Source organism: Megalobrama amblycephala, linkage group LG14 (genome assembly GCF_018812025.1).
Source record: "Megalobrama amblycephala isolate DHTTF-2021 linkage group LG14, ASM1881202v1, whole genome shotgun sequence".
Lineage (NCBI taxonomy): Eukaryota > Metazoa > Chordata > Actinopteri > Cypriniformes > Xenocyprididae > Megalobrama > Megalobrama amblycephala.
The window spans coordinates 48,314,612-48,335,967 of NC_063057.1; the positions used below are offsets into that span (position 1 = coordinate 48,314,612).

At 37.0% G+C, this 21,356-nt stretch overlaps 1 long non-coding RNA gene across 1 annotated transcript in view; it reads right to left on the reverse strand.

The window, feature by feature from the left end:
- LOC125244580 overlaps positions 1 to 20,963 on the reverse strand; it is a 36,594-nt gene extending 15,631 nt beyond the window's left edge. Inside the window, exons 1-2 of the long non-coding RNA XR_007179334.1 lie at positions 20,592 to 20,963; positions 18,763 to 18,878 (exon numbers count right to left, since the gene is read on the reverse strand). This is a non-coding gene — a long non-coding RNA (uncharacterized LOC125244580). The remainder of the gene's footprint in view (positions 1 to 18,762; positions 18,879 to 20,591) is intronic.
- Positions 20,964 to 21,356: the final 393 nt, after the last annotated feature.

Below are 21,356 nucleotides of genomic sequence, written 5' to 3' on the forward strand. Positions count from 1 at the left end.
TGTTTTGGATTTGTCAGGTCCTTTTGTAAGGCAATCAAAGCTCAGAATGACAGTTAAAGAGAAGCTTCCTGTCATCAACAGCCCAGGTGTGTGTGTGAGAGAGGGAGATGATGCGTAGGTGAAAAATTGCTCTTATTGCTTCCAATACATACCAAGTCTTGTGGTGAAGCTTTATTAGACCACAAACTGACATCGACCTCAGTCCTGCATGTGGGAGCAGGTGTTAGAAAGGAAGGCAGTTTTTTGAGGTACCTTTTACGTGGGTTTTAAAGAAAGAAAATAGTTTCTTTCTGCATTTTTCCACCCATCCAACATGTCCGCATCCTAACAGCACAAAGGTAACCTATATCGCCCTCCACTGAATCATTGGGATCGGGGAAGTCATTTTGTTTGGTACGCATTTGCTCTGACAAAGCAAGTCTAAGAAGCTTGTGTTCACTTTTTCAGGCACAAAAACTTTGCTTTTAAATCACTGCGGGAACAAAGAATAGATTTGTTGGCGGCTCTTTGGTGCTTATACTTTAAGTCTTTGTGGATGTCACACACACCTGTCGCTCTCCAGAAATCACTTTTCAGCATTACCGCAACAATAGGGATGATTAGCAGTGTTTTCTAAGGCAAGCATTACTGTTACTATTGCTCATACATAAGGTTAAGAGATTTGACCAAACTCTAAGTATTAAAATTTGGAGTGTAACTTTGCGAACCATTTGTGCAAGGATATGAATTTGTGCAACCTTGTTAATGAGAGGTGTGCTATTAAGTATAAGCCTTACAGTAATAGCAGGGACAAAAAAGTCTAATAGAAGAAAGAAGGCACCCATATCTAGGGACAAAAAGTTTGCATAGTAGTTTGTAATAGTAATGTTCTATTCAATCTGTCCACAAACAAACAATCTTTCTTTACAAGTTTGATTCAGTATCTTTATGCCATCACAAGGTACTTTTTACATACATAAATTTAATTTATAAAATCCATAACAATGCATAGACATCCATCCACTGATTCTCCAAACCACTTTGTCCTAGGGTCGCAAAAATACAGCATCTCGAGCCGTAAGCAGGGAAACTGGATGGATGTCTAACCCATCACTGATGAATACACATATAGCATAATAAATAAAATTATATTATTTAAAATAGATTGGAAAAATAAACAGTCCTACTTTATATTAAGTGTCTTTAACTACTATAGTATGTACTAACATTTAAAGTAATAATTTGATACAATGCACTTATTTTGTACGTAACATGTTTTTACATTGTACATATAAAAAATACCTGAATGAACACAATAAGTACATTTGAAGAGCTACACAATTAACCGAAATTAAACTGTAATTGCGATTTGCACAGCACTGCGATCAGAGCGGATCAGTAGGCGTCACCAGCCGTCAGAAGCAGAGCAGGCGGAGTTAATGCAAGTGCACAGTGATCATTAATATCTCTAGACCTTCGCCGGCCCCTTTTCCTCATCCAAAGCCCCCGCCCTCCATCCTCTGTTGGACTTTTTACAGTGCAAGGACGCGCCTTCCAAGGGGTAGTTTCCCGCCATTAGTTTGTTACCTTGGTTATTTATTGATTAGTTCACACCTATTGGTATTCTGTTCGTTATCTTGTGTTTATAAGCTCTTCAGTTGCTTCAGTTGTTGTCTGGTGTCGTTTGTGTTACATACACACTTCTACGTTACTTACCTTGTTTGGAATACTGCCTTTGTCCTGTTTTATTAAATTTACTTTATCATTTAAACTACAACCTCCTTCCTCACCTTCTCCGTGAACCAATATGTGACAATTTTGTAATAATAATCATAATTAATTAGTCATAGACCTGTTAATATATAAAAACAACATTTTTGGCCAAACTGTGCTCACAAATCACAATTTTAATCAGAAAAATCACAATTTCATTTTACAATGCCCTAGTACATTGTACCTAACTTTTTATTTTTAGTAACTATATAGTAGTTAAAGACATCTAATAAAAAGTGTGACCAAATAAAGTGTCTGGTGCCAGTGTGCAATGCAACATAGATGTGAATATGAAGTCTATCGACTGAACGTGCCTCGCATCACCACATTCATTCATTGTAACTGATTGATTTAGGTTTGTTTTACGTCAGTCTTGCCAGATTGATTTGTTTATTTAGTGTGGACATTCTCCCACCCCCTAGTCTAGGATGTTAGTGGTTCTTGCAGGTTTTAGGGGCCGGCACAGAGGTAGAACCGGTTTAGAACCACCTTTTCCCTGTCAGTGGAAAATGGACAATAAAGCCTTGGTGGCAGGCTATTTTGACTTAATGGGATAGGTCACTGAAAAATGCAAATTCTGTTATTATTTGTGATTTTAAAATTGGCTTCTTTCTTCTTTTGTCCATACAATGGAAGTCAATGATTACCAAAACATCTTAAAAATATCTTCTTTTGTGTTCCACAGAAGCCAGTCATCCCAGTTTGGAACAACATGAGGGTGAGCAAATAACTGAATGTTCATTTTTGGGTGAACTATCCCTAAATAAGCAACCGCCCAGCAGACTATAGTAGCCACCTAGAACACCTTAGCAACTGCTTAGGAACACTGGCATGGTGGCGGCAACTTTTTTTTGCATATGCAAGCACCACTCACATTTTCTTGTTCATCTTTATAGGCACAAGACTGAATTCCACCCTAAAGCCAAGAAACCACTCTTTCTTTCTCTATCTCTCTATCTCTATCTCTCTTGATCAATATTCTCCTCGTAAAATCACCATCCTGCTCATCAGCCATTTGTGACTCATAAATCTATCATGTAACATACTTCATCTCGAGTATCAAACTTCACGCTAATTACTGCAGCATTAGGCTAACAGGCTACTATTTCATACCGTAACGTTTATAATGGCTTGAAAACTTTGTTTGATTTAAGAACTTTCCTCATTTGGCTCCAAGAACTCACTTAGTAATTTATTTCAGACTAATTTTCTCAATCAAACTGAGACGGAATCTTAATTCAATGTTAGCGCCAGGATTTCCCAGAAGAACACAGAGGTTTAGTGCTAGCATATATAGACCGGACTTAATCGTGGCAATCTGAGAGGGTTAACCTAATTTAGTAGCCTATAGAAGGTGCTGCGGTGGATTAGAGCCCACCTCGGTCACACCAACGGCCAATTAAAGCCTTAATTATCCCGTTAATTATGCAGACAGGAAGTATCAGCTGCCGCCCGATTGTGTTTGGCTCTCAGAGGACAGGGACCTAATGGCCAATGGTAGTCACCACGATGTCACACACACAAATACACACTAAGTGGTGAGGCAATTTAATTTCTGAGAACAAAGACAATGGTGGAGATTTTAGTCTGCGCACTGAAACAGTTGCAACACACACAAATACGCATCTTTTGTGAAATAGCATTTTTGGCTGTGTTTCGTTTGCATTTGTTATCTGTGTGTGTAAGCCCTATTGCCTGCTGGGATACCACTGCCCAAAGGGTTCCTGTTTTTATGTGTGTACCCCGTACTCTTATCTACTGAGGGAACCAGATATTGGACCCCTATATGATGTCATAAAACTAATCCCTCAACACACACACCTAATTACAAATGAGGCATGCCTGCCAGCATCAAGAATCTAATCACATTTCAAGCCAAGCGAGTAAATTCAGCTTTCTGCACTCTATTCCACACACACATACACATACATAGACACACACCTGCCCTAAAGCTACAAAGATTGGGTCCAGCTTCCAAGCAGCCAGGAGGTGTGTGAATGTATATATCAGTAGTAATGTATTCATGGAAATATGATGTTTGTTTTCATTCAAATACGAATACAATTCTTAAAAGAATTAATTACACCTTATTATATTAACTCTTTTTAATGTTATAAATCTAAAAATAAAATAAAAAATACATATACCTAAATTAGGGCTGTCAAAATTAACCCGTTAATAACGCATTAACGCAAACTCACTTTAACAATACAAATTTTATTAACGCGCTAATGTAGCATTTTCTGTTCACGTTTCAGAAGCATCCCAGAAGCGGCTTGCCACGGCTCATCTCTAAAGATAGGGGCCGTTCACATGTCGTGGAAAGCACAGCCGTGCCGCTTTCACCTTCTTTCCAAAGCGCTTGCGCACCCATGCCGTCTGTCATTGCTATGCAACCATTACAGATTACAGATTAAAATGTGTGATAAATGTGTGATTAATCACGAGTTAACTCATGCGATCAATATTAAAATATTAAATATTTTAATAGATCGACAGCCCTAAGCTAAATATAAATACATATTTTGAACTTTTTAGACTACATTATCTCTCTCTCTCTCGCTCTCTCTATATATATATCAAACTGTGCTCAGATTTGTCAAGATGCCAAAATCTGCAATCAAGAGATCTTAGAATGAACCTAAACATTTCTCATCATATTCTCCCAAAACCAAGTTATCTGATTGATTTATAATAACTATATTAATTGTATAGTTGAATATTCTTACTTCACATCAACAATCCCATTTTTTTAATCTCCTTCAGAATTGTAAGAGAAACATCTGACACAAAGTTGATGCTTAAATGAAACATAACTGGCAAGTTTATTAAGTCTCCTGAATTATGAAAGAGCAACATCTGTGCAATAACATTTTCCTGCAGGGGGAGAAAATTGGAATGGAAAAAAAGAAATAAAAAGGTGAAAAGAAAAGAAAAGAAAAGAAAAGAAAAGAAAAGAAAAGAAAAGAAAAGAAAAGAAAAGAAAAGAAAAGAAAAGAAAAGAAAAAAGAAAAAGTGCAGAAAAGTGCAGTTCATGACCTGGTCAAGAATGTGGCGTGTCCTTCCCAGAATGCCTCAGGAAACCGAACACCCTGTCAGTCAATCAAAATATTGGGGTACTGTGGAGAGAGTGACTGTCTACTTGTCTGATTACCATTCCTGTGTGTTCATGCAAATGTCCTAACTTATATAGTGAAATATTATGACAACCGACTAGTGAAGACATTTGACTGGTCCTCACTTAGTTAAAAAAGCTTATAAATCACGTTCTTATTTAAATCTAGTGTTTTGCACGTCTTTCTGTGATGGATAGGTTTAGGTGTAGGGGTTGGGGTTGGGTTAGGCCATATAAAATATTACTAACCTGATATGAAATCAATGGAAGTCTATGCAATTATCCTCAATAATATAATGAAACAAACGTGTTTGTGGCTTGTGTGTGTGTGTGTGTGTGTGTGTGCGCGCATGTGTGCGTGTGCATGTGTGCGTGTGTGTGTGTGTGTGTGTGTGTGAGAGAGAGAGATGACAGGAATGAGTTTGTATCTTATTTAGCAGATTCTCTTCCAGAAGCTCCTCCCCACAGTCAGAAAAGGGCCGGGCCTGCTGTTTGACACAGGAGCAAACAGCACTGGCAACTTCCTTCCTCGAGGTAAACACACCCCAAACCATTTACACACACACACACATACACACACAAAACAGCTTCTCCTCAAGGTAAACATACCCTTGCATACCCTTACCTCTTACATGCAGGTCAGGGAGTTGAACACTCACATCGAATCAGCACATACACACACACACACAAACACACTCACTCCACTTGTCTCTGTATTCAGTATTTAAGAGCTCTTTTATGAGTGTGAGTGAGTGCTCAGTCATTTGTTCAAAACCATTTCAACAGCCCATCTCTCTCGGTCTGTGTGCTTGTGTTTTTGTCTGTTGTTTTTTTAAGCTATTTTTACTGAATTTAAAATGCATCCAAAATGTTTACTAGTTCATTACTATTGATATGATATGGCAACATAGTTCAAAGAATGTATAAAACATGCACCATGCACCAGTACATGTCCAAAAGAAAACATACTATTGTACTATGATACATCTGTAAAAACATAAAGATGCAGATAGTACATGGCCTAAAACATGGCAGAACCATGCTATATGTCCATGCAAGTACATGTCCAGAAAAAATGTTAATATCATGTCCAAATAAAAAGTAAATACCATGGTGAATTTTGCTGCTTTTTAGTGTTTGGTAGCCACTGCTGTGATTTCTCGACTCCCAACTCTTTGATATGAACCTGTGTGGTTTGACCACACTATGTAGCTAGAGGCTTCACTAGGGCATGTGTGTGCGTGTGCATGTATGCATGCATGCACATTTGTGTGTGTGATACCACTGAGGGTGGGAATGTTATCTCAAGCACTGATCCATGAGTTTGTCAAAAAACAGAGTGTAAATGTGTGTGTTCAATTTGAGGTCTCATTTTCTAATAATCATGCGAATAAAATGAGCATTTGTTCCTTGGAAAGGCAGTAGAATTTAATGATTGTTAATTAAATTGAATGATAACGATTATAAAATGATTATAAATGTATTGTGACATCATGTAGATATGTAATGTTGATTGAAAAACTGTTATGAAGTTCTTTATTTTAAAGAACCTCTTTCACACCAGGATAATATAATGCATATTTTATCAAATAAAAAATAAAGGATTTACTTTGGCAGGAGATTTGTAAGATTTTTTAATGCCACTTTAAAAATATATCAAATAAATATGCAACTGTGTGCGAGTGTGTGTGCGAGTGTGTTTTTTTTTCAGCCTAAACAAAGCCGCACCTATTATATGGAAGTTAAATATGACACTGAATATCATTACATTAATCCTAACCAAGCACAAAACCGAAACATACCAAAGAAAACAACAATCAGACAGCCCTGCCCTGTAAACTCATAGGTCAAAGCAAGTTAACTTTGATGATTAACTCTCTATTGCAATAACAATTTGAATTGTGTCATTATTTTTTACTTTTTTATTATTATGTGCAATGCTAAATGATTCACAATAATACCACCAAAGTGCATTAAGAAAGTAAAAGAAAGTATTTCAAATCTATTCCACAAAATTCACTCTTCAAAAAATTGCCAAAAATGCAAAACTCATGAAATGGAGAAACCTGGGTACAATAAGCGCACACACAAATGAACTACACACAATGTGTACTGAAAGCTGGACATGAATAATAATTCAGAAAATAAACCACCTAATCTGGACCACTCTACTGTCTCGGGATTAGCCCAGTGAAGTGTGTGTGTGAGTATGAGAGAGAGAGGTCGGGTCAGGCTCACACACTCTGCCCTGAAGACCCTGCCATGAAATGAAATCCCTTTAATCTGTCATCACCTGCAGAGAGGTGTGGAGTGGAACGTGCAATATCTGCTTGTATGTGCGTGTGTGCGTGTGTGTGTGTGTGCGTGTGTGTTTTCCAGTTTTATTTAGACTGACAATACTGATGAATATTTAGTGTAACAAGCAATACAGGTCTGCAAAGCAATATGAGATGATAACTGAAGGTTTTTAAGTAGTTGATAGTTTGCCCTAAATCGTGTTTTTGTGACAAAGGCCGTTGTAGAGGATCAATCGTGTTGTGTAGCATTACTTGTCTAAAATCCTCCACCCAACCCCTATTCCTGTGTTTAATGTTATAACAACTCACAAAACAAGACATACACACACACTGTTAAAAAAAAAAATAAAAAAAAAAAATCAATAAACAGACATTTAACCCCATCAATAAACCCTAACCCTAACCCTCACCTTCTGTACTAGTTCGGCTATGTGGGCATTTGTAACTTTGAGGTGGACCATTTGGCTTAAACAACGCACCACCTCTGCTGTTTGACCTACTTTACTAGGGCTGTAACGATATGCGATATGAAACCGAAATCGCGATACGCAGGTCCACGAACCTGTATCGCGATGTGAGAAGGCAGAATCGCGACACACCCCTTCCAACTCCCAGAGTTATCTTTCCTGTCCAGATCCAATGCTACCACATTTTTAAATTACTATAAGTATTAGGGGTGTAACGATTTATCGTAGATGGTGTGTCTCAATCAGCTCTCTAGTTCAGTAAGAGTTTCGGGCACACATTGAATCTTGCAAGCAGGTTTAAACGTTTCTAATGTCAGTCTCTTGCATGGTCGCGTGAGAAAAGTCGTGGCTTTCTTTCACCGCAGTGCACAGCAACAGCTGTGCTCACAGAAAAGCAAAAGACGCTTGCGATACTTTGCTTTAAGTTAGGGGCCGTTCACATATTGCGTCTTTTCCGCGTGCAAGTCAGTTATTATTTTCAAATGTAGCCGGGCGGCAGGCGCGCTCATAATGGGATCAACGTGGTCGCGACACGCATGCAATTCTCAACTTCTCAGAATGCCGCAAGCGCACCGCAGGTCGTGTGACAAGAATCAACCGATCAGCTATGGCCTTTCCGTAACAAAACATCAAAAGCTCAGCCGAACAGCTGATCATAGCTGATCATAGCTGTTCATGGTGGTTTTTATATCTTATCTCCATCAATATATCTCGTAGTAAAACTAATGCAAGGGCTAGAAATCATTTATCCTTTGCAGAAACATCCTGATCCTCTTGGAGAGCTCAGTTCATGGTTGCATAGCAACGACCGACGCCACAGGAGCGCAAGCGCTTTGGAAAGAAGGAGAAGCGGTGCGGCCGCGCCTTCCACACGTTTTTAGACGCGATATGTGAACGGCCCCTATTCATAATTCTAAGTTCATGTTAAATTTAACATTTTTTTTCAGTGACAGACAGCCCTATTCAACTGTTAATTTGAATACAGAAGGTTTTTATTAAAATTGTATATTTATTTATTTTATTGAAATGTGATCTTGTATGTACAACAAGGAAAATTATTGAAATTTGTTCATGTTTTTTTTAATAAATCTTGTTTGAATTTCAGTTTCATTTTGTTCAAAATATCGTGATACGTATCGTATCGTGAACTCTGTATCGAGATATGTACCGTATCGTGACCTGAGCGTATCGTTACACCCCTATACTTTACTGTATTCTTTTTGGTGTTTTTTTTAACTGGTGTGAATTGTTTGATGCTTCACATTATAATGGTTTCTATTAGATGGTTTCAGGTTAAAGGTATATTTCACTTAAAATAAATCTAAAAAAAACACCCCATGCAGTTTTGAGTGGAGAAGCTCTTTTTTGCACTTTTCCACTGCATGGTACAACTCGGTATGGCTCACTTAAATAGTACCGCGTCAGCTGAAGCTCCAAGCGAGCTGTACCGATACTAAAATGTGACGTGTAAACACTGCAGATCACTGATTGGTCAGAGAGAATCGTCACTACCAAAATCATTGGATTTGCAACATGAGACACCAAACCCGTTAGACTAATAGTCAGAAACAGCCACCGAAGTATCATTGGTTCGCACGACTTTTTTAAATGACTTGCTTTAAAACGACCGTCGCATGCAACTTAAAAAAAGAAATGGCTGTATCGTGATCAGTAGACGAAGTGCAGACGTTCCTTGCTTTGGTAGTTGAGGAGCGGATCCACGGCAGTAGAGGTGGCGCAACTATAACAATCAGTCTATAATCCCACCCACTTTGAAGCGGTACTAATATGCAATGGAAAAGCAAACAGAGCCAAAGTAAAGCAAGCTGAGCCGTGTCATGCCGAGTCGAACCACGCAGTGGAAAAGCGCCTTATAATATCATATGTACAATCAAACCATGTACCTCTGTCTACCCTGCTGTTTTTTATTTCCATGTGAAGAGGGTCCATTATGTGTTGGATGCACAAGTAGACAAGAAGCAGCTCTTTTCCATGCAATGAAAGCATATTATGACCATAGCTGTGCAAGACATACCATTTTTGAAAATGAACATGAACACAAATGAGCTGTGAAAAAATTCATAACAGCATTGTTTGGAACGACAAGAGGGTGAGAAAATAATGACAGAATTTTCCATTCAGGTGAACTATATCTTTAAGTTCTACCAGGCACCGCCTTCAGCAACACACGTGCACTTGAGATGATGCCTCTAAACACTGTTTACCACTAGAATAAAAAACAGTAACTTGAACAAACGTGATTGGGCCACTGAATCAAAAAACAAACATCTTAAATGGGATTCCGAAATCGTATCAAGCTGAATTTTTTGAATTAGTTCAAAGATGTTGAAAATAAAGTGATAAACCACACAGAATGAGGGGGAAGGAGAGAAAAAACAGAATTTCATATAGAAAAGAGCCATGTTCTTTGGCGACATGGCATGCCCGCAATTTCCTGTGAGTGAGAGGAAAGGAGACGTGTGGGGGCGAAACACTAGGTGAAACAGCGTGTGAAGTGACACCACTGCTACTGTCTTCCTCCGAAAGACAGAAAGAGAAAGGTAGGCTCATCCTGTCTTGAGTAGTGAGGTTAAATTGTGTTGATGTGTGGGTGGGTTTATTCTATCATCCTGTCAAAGGTGATGTCAGATCTGGCTGAGTGGGCGCAATAACAGTGGAGAACAGCCAAAAACACAGATATACAAACACAGGTACGCGCACAGTTATATGATACATACTCAATGGTGTACACATTGTACACAGAATGCTGTTGATATTTAAAACACATTAAAATCATTTTCCGCTAACATCATTGAAAAAGTAACGGTTTGAGATGTTTCAAGATATATCAATTATATTCCATTTATTTATTCAGATGAAAATTGTATCGCTCTTTATCAGCACAAGAGGTTTGTTTGAGCATTTTGTCTTCTAACATTCCTTACTATAGAAAAAAAAATAACTTTTGACATGGCAAGAGTATGAATATTATTATACGTTCAGAAATTATCACAGAAAAGATCACAGCACGTCGTAATTACCGCAATTAGGTGATTTCATCTTGTAAAAGCGTTCATGTCCTCATATCTGAGAGCTCCTACTTGCATGGTTGCACCATGTGACCGCTGTACCACCGGACCGCTGCAGATTCTTTTGGGCATTGAAAGTGGTGCTACAGAAACGTATAATTCCCAGTCCGAGGACGTAAACAGCTCTGAATATAAAGTCGTGTTATCTCGAGACTATTGTAATTACGATATGGCATAAATGCAGAATATTATACAAGGTAGCAATTTCGTATAAATTTGTACAATGTGACTGAATGGAAACATGCAATTTTTTGGAAAAAAATTAAGCATGAAAGTCCAACCCTAAACCTAACTGTCAGTGGGGCATTTAAGCAGATTAGGGATCCTTTTTCGCCTCCAATACTGATTCCGATACCTGGGATTCAGTATTGGCCAATACATAGTACCAATGCGATACTAAAAAAAAAAGAAAAAAGGGCTGAATGACTCATGACTTTACGTTATATGACTCATACAATCACGAAAAACAAGTAAATTTATTTATATATAAATATATATACTAAAAAATTAAAAGACATTTCTTTTTAATTTATAGCACATCTTTTTTATGAGGCAGCAACCTATGATAATTAGGAAAGAACAAAAAAAGGCTATTAATAATCTTTCATTGCGTAAAACTACTATAATATGAAAGGCTCTAATACAGAGTGGCACAAAGCGCCCCGTGTGCAAAATTATGCGCTTGAAGCTATACGGAGTCACAGTGCACAGAGCTTCGCATTGATAAGTTGTAAGCACAAAGAAATATTGATGCGTAGTATATTATATCTATGCAATAGTTTAGTGTTGTGATCTAACAGACACCCGGGAGAAAGTAACATGATTTAGAAACAGCAATAAACTCCAGCAAGATAAAGTGCTTTTATGCAAAACCATAGACCTTTATCTACAGATCAAGTATAATAATAATCTTTATATGGTTAATGTTTAATTTTAACAGTAACGGGTAGTGGAGTTGCTTAAACAGGTCACTGTTTATTAATGTAGTAAGTATAGTGAAGGAAGCAGAGGCCCGGAAGACTCACTCCTTTTGCTTTATCGGAAGCTAGGTAAGAACTATTGGTGAGAATAGCCAGGCAGGCATTCTTTGTTTCTTTGGCTGTTTTTCCCTACCTGTTTACTGTTAATTCTTTTAATATTTTGTTTGCAACATTATTTATGAATTGTTTCTTTTTTCTTTTATAATTAAACAAGGGCGATTTATTGTCCTGAAAATTAACAACCGGTGTCTGTGGCTCTTGCATGTGTGCGGTCCATGTCCTTATTGGAGTTACTATTTTGAACGAGCTGTTAACTCGGACATGGGCCGTAACAGTGCTCTATAATGATTTAATCCCTTTTGTGGGGCAATATCGGATACAATATCAGATTTGAACTAGTCTCGTCTGACCGATACCTGATCCGGCAAAAATAGCATTATCGGAGCCGATGCTGATACTGAGGATGCGTTCAAGTCATGTCGGAATGAGCATATTTACGAGCTGAACGCACATGAATGCCACCACAAAGTCATAAATACCAGTGGGAAGCTCAAGGGCGTGATAGTGAGAAACGTGGTGGAATACCACAATATTTAGCACATTATCAGGCTTTTTTATTTACAACAAAATAGGATAATTCCCTGCCAAATTAATTAAAACATTAAAAGGCGAAACACACCACAAGGTTTAAAAACCTTGATGTATTTTTATGTAGTCATTGAAGCGAAGGTACACCGCCATCTTGTTCTGACGAAAGTGACCTTCCCAGGAGAACTTGAACGCACTGTGAGCATCTAATCAGTGCATCCCTACAGCAGATCATACAAAAATGAACAAATGGGATATTCATACAAATTACTCACCAATTCTAGATAATGTTATATAGTTACAAATTGCCATGAGAATGTGTTGGCTTTATAGCTCCATTTTCTCTACCTTCACATGAGTTAAGCATTGCTAAGTTAAATGTAAAAACTGTAGCGTAGATGAATCAGTTTGAAAAATCATAACTGACAACTCAAATGTCAATTTATCTGTGAAAAGAACAGGCTACGATATTCTTATCTTGTCGAACAGAGCTAATTAGCAGCTTAAAAAGGCCTAGCGTACAGGCTTGAACTGTGGCCAAAACCTTGGCTGCAGTTATTAGCCTTTTAATGATCTTTAACCCGTATTTATGATTAGACTCCCTCGCATTTCAAATAACTGTAAATAATGCTGTGAATATGTGCTCTGTAGGTGTAAAATCAAATGGATGGGAAGACAAGAGTGCAAAAGAAGCAATACATGGCAGGCATGATTGTCAGGCATGAAATGGAACACCAAGCTCCTCTTAAAATTGTCAAAATGACTATTTTCTACCACATCATTGTATTAAACTGCTGCTCATCTCTGTTTGAAAGATCTCTACAGGTTATGTTTACAGTTGGCATAGATGCATTTCTTTTCCGTAAGCTATTAATAGGTGTGGTTAAGAGCTGTTTGCTGCTGGTGTGTGGGCTCTGAACTCTTTGAACAGCACTTATGTTACTAACAACTTCAGCTACATGTCATCTACAGAATCACAGATAGTAACATTGTTGGGGTGGATTATTTTAAGATTATGAGTAACAAGTTAATTGTAGAACATGGTGCATTGGTCATGGGTTAAATCTATCTATCCATCTAAAGAGTTATTCTGAAGCCATTATTATGCGGAGTCTGCTTTCACTATCAACAGTCAAAGTTGATGTAAAACAGATCACTCGCATTACAGAAATTCAGTTTGGCTATCATCAGCTTCATGTCACTCTCTCTGTTACCATTTGAATTCATTTGTACAAGCCTGTGTATCATGTATCAACACTACTGGTAAGTAGGTGCACCTTGCTCTTTTAGAAATAGGTTTGACCAAACATACAACATCAGCACCATGTTTTCATATATATGTAAAATAACTGTTCACTGTCTTAATGTGTCACTAAGTTAATGTGTGATTGAGTTTTACAGTTAAAGCCACAGGAAAAGTTGGTCAGCTTGTCTCAGCAAACATGTGAAAATGGACAGCCTTGATGGTAAGAGGCCCTTAACACCTTAAGGGGCTTAAACGCTCACCTACATGCACACAAAAACCCTCAGCAACTCCCACTGCTAACAACTCTTCTACTGTATTACATCAAATCACCTTTGATTTTATTTCATTTTGACCTTAATTTTGACATTTTTGCAACACAGAGTCAATCATGCATGAATCCATAGCATATAATAAAACATGACAGGTGATTACAAAGCAAACAAATATGCTTTCAGCCACACACGGCTAAACAGACCACAACAACATTCGCTTTAGAGTATTCGTTCATGTGAAAAGGTCACGGCCTGGAGCGAGACTTCTGGCAACACACAAAGTGCACAAACGTACTACAGAACTGGCTTGCCTCGGGTGGTGCGTACGTGTTGAAGCAGCAGGACCGAGTGTCATTCTGACAGCACTTTCACAATACTTCACTATGAAGTGGCAGCAGAGCGTGGCACGCACACACAAACACACACACACACACATTTTCAAAGTAGTTATGTGTGTTGGTAATACCAATTACAATGCTAACATGTTAGCTAACAAATGTAGGAGAACAACATTTGCTACATCGTTTGATTATCACCATAATCTGTCTGCTTGACTTCAGTTACAATCTTTCCCATCTAACACTAATGTTTATGATAATCAATGATCAGATAAGAGGTGATTGGCTGCGGCCGGTGCCACTAATTTTACATGCCCAACCCAGTGGTTGGAAATACTGCTAAGGCAGTTTCTACCACAGAAATTTGCACTTAGCTGGTTGTAATTCACTCACTCACCATCTTACAAACTAAAACTATTATCTAAGACCACACTAGCTAAAACTAACAAACAAATAAACAAAAACTCAATGTTGTAACATATTCTGAGAACATGTGTGTGTGCTCTAGCCTAGCAGCAGGACTAAAATAGCAAACGCCCATGAGTGGAAAGTACATTTGCGTTGAACATCACCCATCTTTTTCTCTCACACACAACTTAAGGTGCAGATAGTACATTAATGCACACACACAAACACACTTCATGAGGGTTGTGCTGAGAGTGTATTTTCCCATCGTCCAAGCACTGCTAGTGTTTAGAGTGTAAACAAGTGTGTGTGAGAAAATCACCACAGGGCTTTAGCTTTGCATTTTTAGAGGAAAAAGCAATGCTGGTACACACGTACACACACATACACACTCACTTCAAGTTAAAAGGAACCATCTTTATATGTGTACTTTTGTGTTCTCGTTTGGTGGAGCCAGTCTAGATTGAGTAAGTTAGTTACTAACTATCCAAAGACTACTCTGGGGTAAATTATATTTCATTAGGGTAATTACATAAGTGCCCTACACTCTCTGAAGCTCATTAAGATGTGTGTGTTTGATAAACATGTGCTCTGGCTTGCTAACTTCATAAAGACCGATACTAATGGGAAACATGACAACAGTAGCACTCCCCCAACCAATAAAATAACCATCACTTATTATAACATCACAATTACCCTTCAGATAATTAGACAAACTGTCCATATTCAATAGCTGAGAACATCTTTAGTAATATTCTCAGACCAATTTGTATTTAAACATACTACATAACATTCTTAGATCAATGAGTGGGGTTGAATGTATATGTGACTGCATTAATGACTCCTAAATACAGATTCTTATTATATAAACACAAAAATCTCAGTATGGAAAAGATCTTTTGAATTTGATCCAGTGTTGTTGATGTTGGGAGTACCAAGAAGATATATCTGCTAATAATACATACTATATCATAGGGCTGGGTAAAAAAAAAAAAAAAAAAAAAAAAAAAAAAATAGATTTCTCGATTTTAATTGATTCTCATTTTTACGAATCAATATCGATTCTTATATCCCAAGAATCGATTAGTCTAGTCTGTTTTCAGTTGATAAATGAACAAAACATGTAATCCAGTAAATCGCAAATATCTTTGTGCTTTGTTACTTGATATGAAGCAAAGTCTCAGATTTCAAATGACGTCCATCTTATTATGAGATTCAAAAACTAAATACCGTTTTGGCGCTGTTTAATGTGACGTGACAGATCGCTTTAGCGTCTCAGTTAAAGGGAAGCGGCAGCACGAGTGCATAGGCGTTTCTCAATGTCAAGGATACTTCCTTGGCAGGACTGGTCCTTCCAAGTCACTTCCTTCAGAGGCTAGGCGAGGCTCCTCTTTAGCATTTGGAGAACACGTAAATGGAACAGACTAGCAAGTGCACGTCATTGCGTCATTACCCCCCGGTAAACAGCTGATTGTTTTCTACACGGAGACGTATGAACGCCTCCGTTTGTTCCTTGGTCCCTGTTTAAAAAGACAAGAAAGCTATGAATAACGCTGTGAATGGTATAATGGTATAATATTAATGTTAAATTACTTTGGACGACTTAACTAGTTATTTATAAAAGAAATGCCAGTGACGGCAACCAAGCTAATAATTGTTAAATGACGGTCCGGTTCAGTTAGCCATCAATAACGTAATTTGTATTTGTATAATTTATAATATCAATACAGTAGTAATTTACATTTAAACGTTAAACTTTATTTATCTGACATATTTACTACAGTTACAAATGGTAACAAGTAAACATACTTACATTTGAAAGCATATTGCCCGTTAACGTCCGACATTGGTTTTAAATTTTTTGAACAAGATTGCAAAGCTGCGCGCATAGGATTGTGGGTGATTTGAGAGCGCGAAGAGCGCGAAGGCTACACATATGCATCCTTTCCTGTATATGGGATATTTTTCGAATGAAGGACTCAGTCCTTGTTTGAAATTCCGAGGATCCTCGACATTGGAACAGTCCTTCGACGGATGTCAATGACGTAGCATCCTCGAAATTCTGGCTTCCGAAGATCCTTCCTTGACATTGAGAAACGCCTCATGTGAACATCCTCTCCTCCGCTTTAATACCAGTTACAGTGCGAAATAAACATGACTAAACATCTGAAGGTATGTTAAAATAAACAGTACAACTTACCGAAATCCATATCATGTCTCATGTATTAGCTCAATCAGTGTTTCAACCTCGGAAAGACATCAATAAAACAGCTTGTAAACAATGTCACGTAATGTCACATTTACCTCAGAAAAACATATTCAGTGACCATAAACTTATTAGTCAGCTAGAAAAGTCTACTCTAGAATGCAACATTCTGATAAATATAGCTATGCACTAGGGCTGCACGATATATCGCATGAGATTGTCACGCGCATTTGGTCAGTAAAGCCGGTTCCCTGATTACCGCTAAATCGCCATCACCTGCTTTCAAATGGAGCGGCATTTAATAGACAGAGCCGTAGATCACTGAAAAGCCACGCAATATCGCGTTCATTATCGAAGGCGATTCATCTGCAATATGAACGCGATATTGCGTGGCTTTTCAGTGATCTACGGTTCTATCGTGCAGCCCTACTATGCACCATTACATATTCATTATAATTTTTAATGTTCTTCAATATTTAATCCATGTTTGAATAAATAAGTTATGATGGCCACAATTTAAATGTTTATATTTCAAAAAAAAAGAATTAGAGTAGAAATATGATTATGTAATTCTAAACTTTATTTATAATAAAAACATCAAGTGTAATTTAAGTGTTTGTATAAAAATAAGTTAATTTAACCTGCAATATTATTATAGTAGTACCAACTGACTTGCATGTTTACAGCATTAGTTGAGAGATTTTTTTCCTCTAGAAATTTTGCCATGTACTGTATCTGAAATACTACATCCAAAATAATCGATATCGAATCGAATTAAAATCGCAATCGAATCGAAAGCATATGAATAGTAAGCAAATGGAATCGTGAAAATTTTATCAATACCCCAGCCCCACTATATCATATAAACTTTTACAGCAAGGAAATAAAATGAATTGGATCAGTAAAAAGTGTACTTCAATTAAAAGGTGGAATAATGTTATTTTTTAATTTAAGGCTATTTTTCTTGTCGGTTTTCATTTTCCTTGTAATGTGTGATGAATTGAAAATCTCAATAAATATAATTATTAAAAAAAATCTCAGTTTGCCAAATTCTATTTTGAGAAATTTCAAGATGGCTCAATATGATAATCGCTAATATCAACTTTTGAAGGGGGGGATGTCAACTACACTAGGGGAAAAATGCAAAAACCTGAATATTTAACTTCTATTTAACTTTTAATTAATGGAATTTCTTCTTTAATGTTATATGCATGTTCATATAATTTGTTTATCTTTCATCTGTAAGTAAATTGAAAGTACAATTTTGAACTTTTACTTTTTTAGTGTTGAAATATTTTACAATGTAAAAATGCACCTGCTTTTCCATATCACACCTGCTACTTTCTATCCCTTCCTTATGTGTCTTGCCATGATCATGCATCAACTGCACTGATTCCAACTGTCATTTCTATGCCTTAAATCATTCTTGAACAGGAAAGGCCAGTGTGATGACTACATGAGGTAGTATGGTAATTGTGTGCTAAGTATTGTTTGGACGGCTAGTTGGATCATTACAACACAGGAAGGCACCAGGAAACCCTGACTCACTCATTCCAGAAGCTTTTTTGATAATGGGCTAACAAACGTGAGGGAAACTGCCACATTTCTTAGAAAGGTCCAAACTTCAGTGTTCACACACACAAGCACACACATACACATACACACAAAAGTTTAATGGACGGATGTCATGTTTAGATTAGCCACATTACAGCAACTCAATACACACGTTTTGAACATTAAAATGTCCCTCATTAGTTTTATCAGATGAATCTTTTTTTTTTCTAGCTCAGTCCATTTGGGGGTCAAGTAATATTACCACACCCATCACACTAAAAGCAATCTGACAAGAAATTTAGTGAAATACCTCAGTAGACAAAGGAAATGAGTCTGATTCAAGTGATGGAGGAAACAGTAGCAATGTGTTCTCAATTAAACATACATTGTTCTTGATGTGCTTGTTTTTGATTAAGTTTAAAGTTCAAAAATTAGAAGACATGATTTACTCACCCTCATGTTGTTTCACACCCCTGCGACTTTCTTTTTTCCATGAAACACAGAAGGAGAAATTCTGAGGATTATTCACGCTCTTTTCCATAAGAAAACAGTATGCAGGGTATGTCAAGCTGCAAAAAAGGACAAATAAGATTATAAAAGTATTATACTTATATGTAATGTACAGTGTGCCAGTCATTTTTACAATCAATCAATCAATGTATTTTGCGATATTATTACTAGGGCTGGGTAAAAAATATTGATTTCCCGATTTTAATTGATTCTTAATTTTTTACAAACCGATATCGATTCTTAAATCCCAAGAATTGATTAGTCTAGTCTGTTTTCAGTTGATGAATGAATAGAATATTGTAGCACTCCTCCCATCCAATAAATCGCAATAATCTTTTGTGCTTTGTTACTTTTGATATGAAACGAAGTCTCAGATTTCAAATTCTGTCCATTTTGGTGCAGTTTAATGTGGCGTGACAGATCGCTTAGCGCCTCAGTTCAAGAGAGGCGGCAACGCGAAGAACACGTGAACTGATCATCTCCTCCACTAATACCAGTTACAGCGCGAAATAAACATGAATGAACACCCAAAGGTATGTTGAAAAATACAGTATAACTTACCGAAATCCGTATATTGTCTCATAGAATAGCTCAATCAGTGTTTCAAATGCAAAAGATGTAAATAAATCAGCTTGAAGGCAATGTCACGTAACGCCACATATACCTCAGAAAAACCATATTCAGTGACCATAACTCTTTAGTCAGTAATAAAACTGAACTCTAGAGGAGCATTTTGCTAAATATATGCACCATATTATATATTCATTATAATTTTTAATGTTCTTCAATATTTAATGTATGCTTGAATAAATGTGTCAAGTTTTTATAACTGCCACCATTTAAATAATGTGTTTCAAAAAACGAATTGGAGTAGAAAAATAATTACATAATTGTAAAGTTAGTATTTTAACTTTATTATTATGAAAACTTCCTTAACTTCCACTAATTTAAGTGTTTGTATACAAGTCATTTAATTTTAACCTTCAATATTATAGTAATGATTCCCATGTATAGTTTACAGCATTAGTTGAGATTTTTTTCCTTGAAAATTTGCCATGTACAGTTCCCATATCCAAAATAATCGATATTGAATCGAATTTAATCGAAATCGAATCGAATTGCAAGCTTGTGAATCTAAATTGAATCGAATTTTGAAATGTGTGTCAATACCCAGCGATAATTATTACCCCACTTATTACATCACTGCTTAATAAATAAATTCATAAAATGTAATATCTAAACGTATTTTACGATATTGACCAGGTGACTGTTTCTTATCCTGCTTTTTACATGGCTGCTCCACAAATTAACAAATACAGACCGCTCATCCGGGAAACTGAAACCGACTGATTCTGGTTTTAAGCAATTTACTAAAGTTTCAGCGACACAAAGTATATTAAAAGGGCTATATGCAAGAATGGTCATGTTTAAATCGCTTTTTATTGGCAATGTGTAAACAGCTTGTAACCAAACTTATTTAAGACCTTCCACAACTTCCTAGGTTGTCTATGAAAGCTCGTTTTTGATGAAAAAATCAAAAGTAATCTATGTGACATTTACGCGCGCTCCCGAGAGTCCCTCCATCCAATGAACCATGAAATTAATGCTTACGTTACAATGTTCAGGATAATACCGAAAGAGCTATTCTGTACTGTAGTGTCAGTGTGTCATGCAAAAAAATAGGATTAATTCAAACTATAGTCTCACATAGCCAAATCCATAAGTCTACAGTCTCAAATGCGCTTTAATCAAACTATCATAATTTTAATTACCTCATCTGTCGGCATGAATTGCAGAGCTGGTGCAAACATATCCACATCCCAATGCTTTCTTAACGGCTGCTTTCTCACCGCTGTCATTTATGTGAGTTTATCATTGATGTTTATCTTGCTTTTGAAAGGAAAGCGCGCGCAGCTCATATTTACATAATCATCTAACCGTCGCTCCCAGTTAGTAGCGTGGGCGTTGTCGTCACGTTCGTTAACAGTGTATCACTGCAAAGATATTTCCAACCTCTTTTTACTTCTAATATTTAATATTTTACTTTTTTTTAAAAAAAGAACTTCGCCATGAGAAAATCCGGGCCTTGAATCACCTTCAGTCTCTTGTGTGTTACTTGTGCACGACTGCGCGCACGAGCAATACGTTGCAGACTGCAGTTCACTTAACGGCCACAGGTGTCGCTAATAATAAGGGTTTCTGAATTCTACATAGTTTAATTTACCATCATGTGGACTGGAATGGAATAAGTTCACAGTATATTATTTTTAAACTTAAACGGTTTAAGGCAATTAGTTTCCTCTAATGCTTTGATTTACTTTAAAGGGTTAGTTCACCCAAAAATGAAAATTCTGTCATTTATTACTTACCCTCATGCCATTCCACACCCGTAAGACCTTTGTTAATCTTCGGAACGCAAATTGAAATTGAGATATTAAATCCGATGGCTCCGTGAGGCCTGCATAGGGAGCAATGGCATTTCCTCTCTCGAGATCCATTAATGTACTAAAAACACATTTAAATCAGTTCATGTGAGT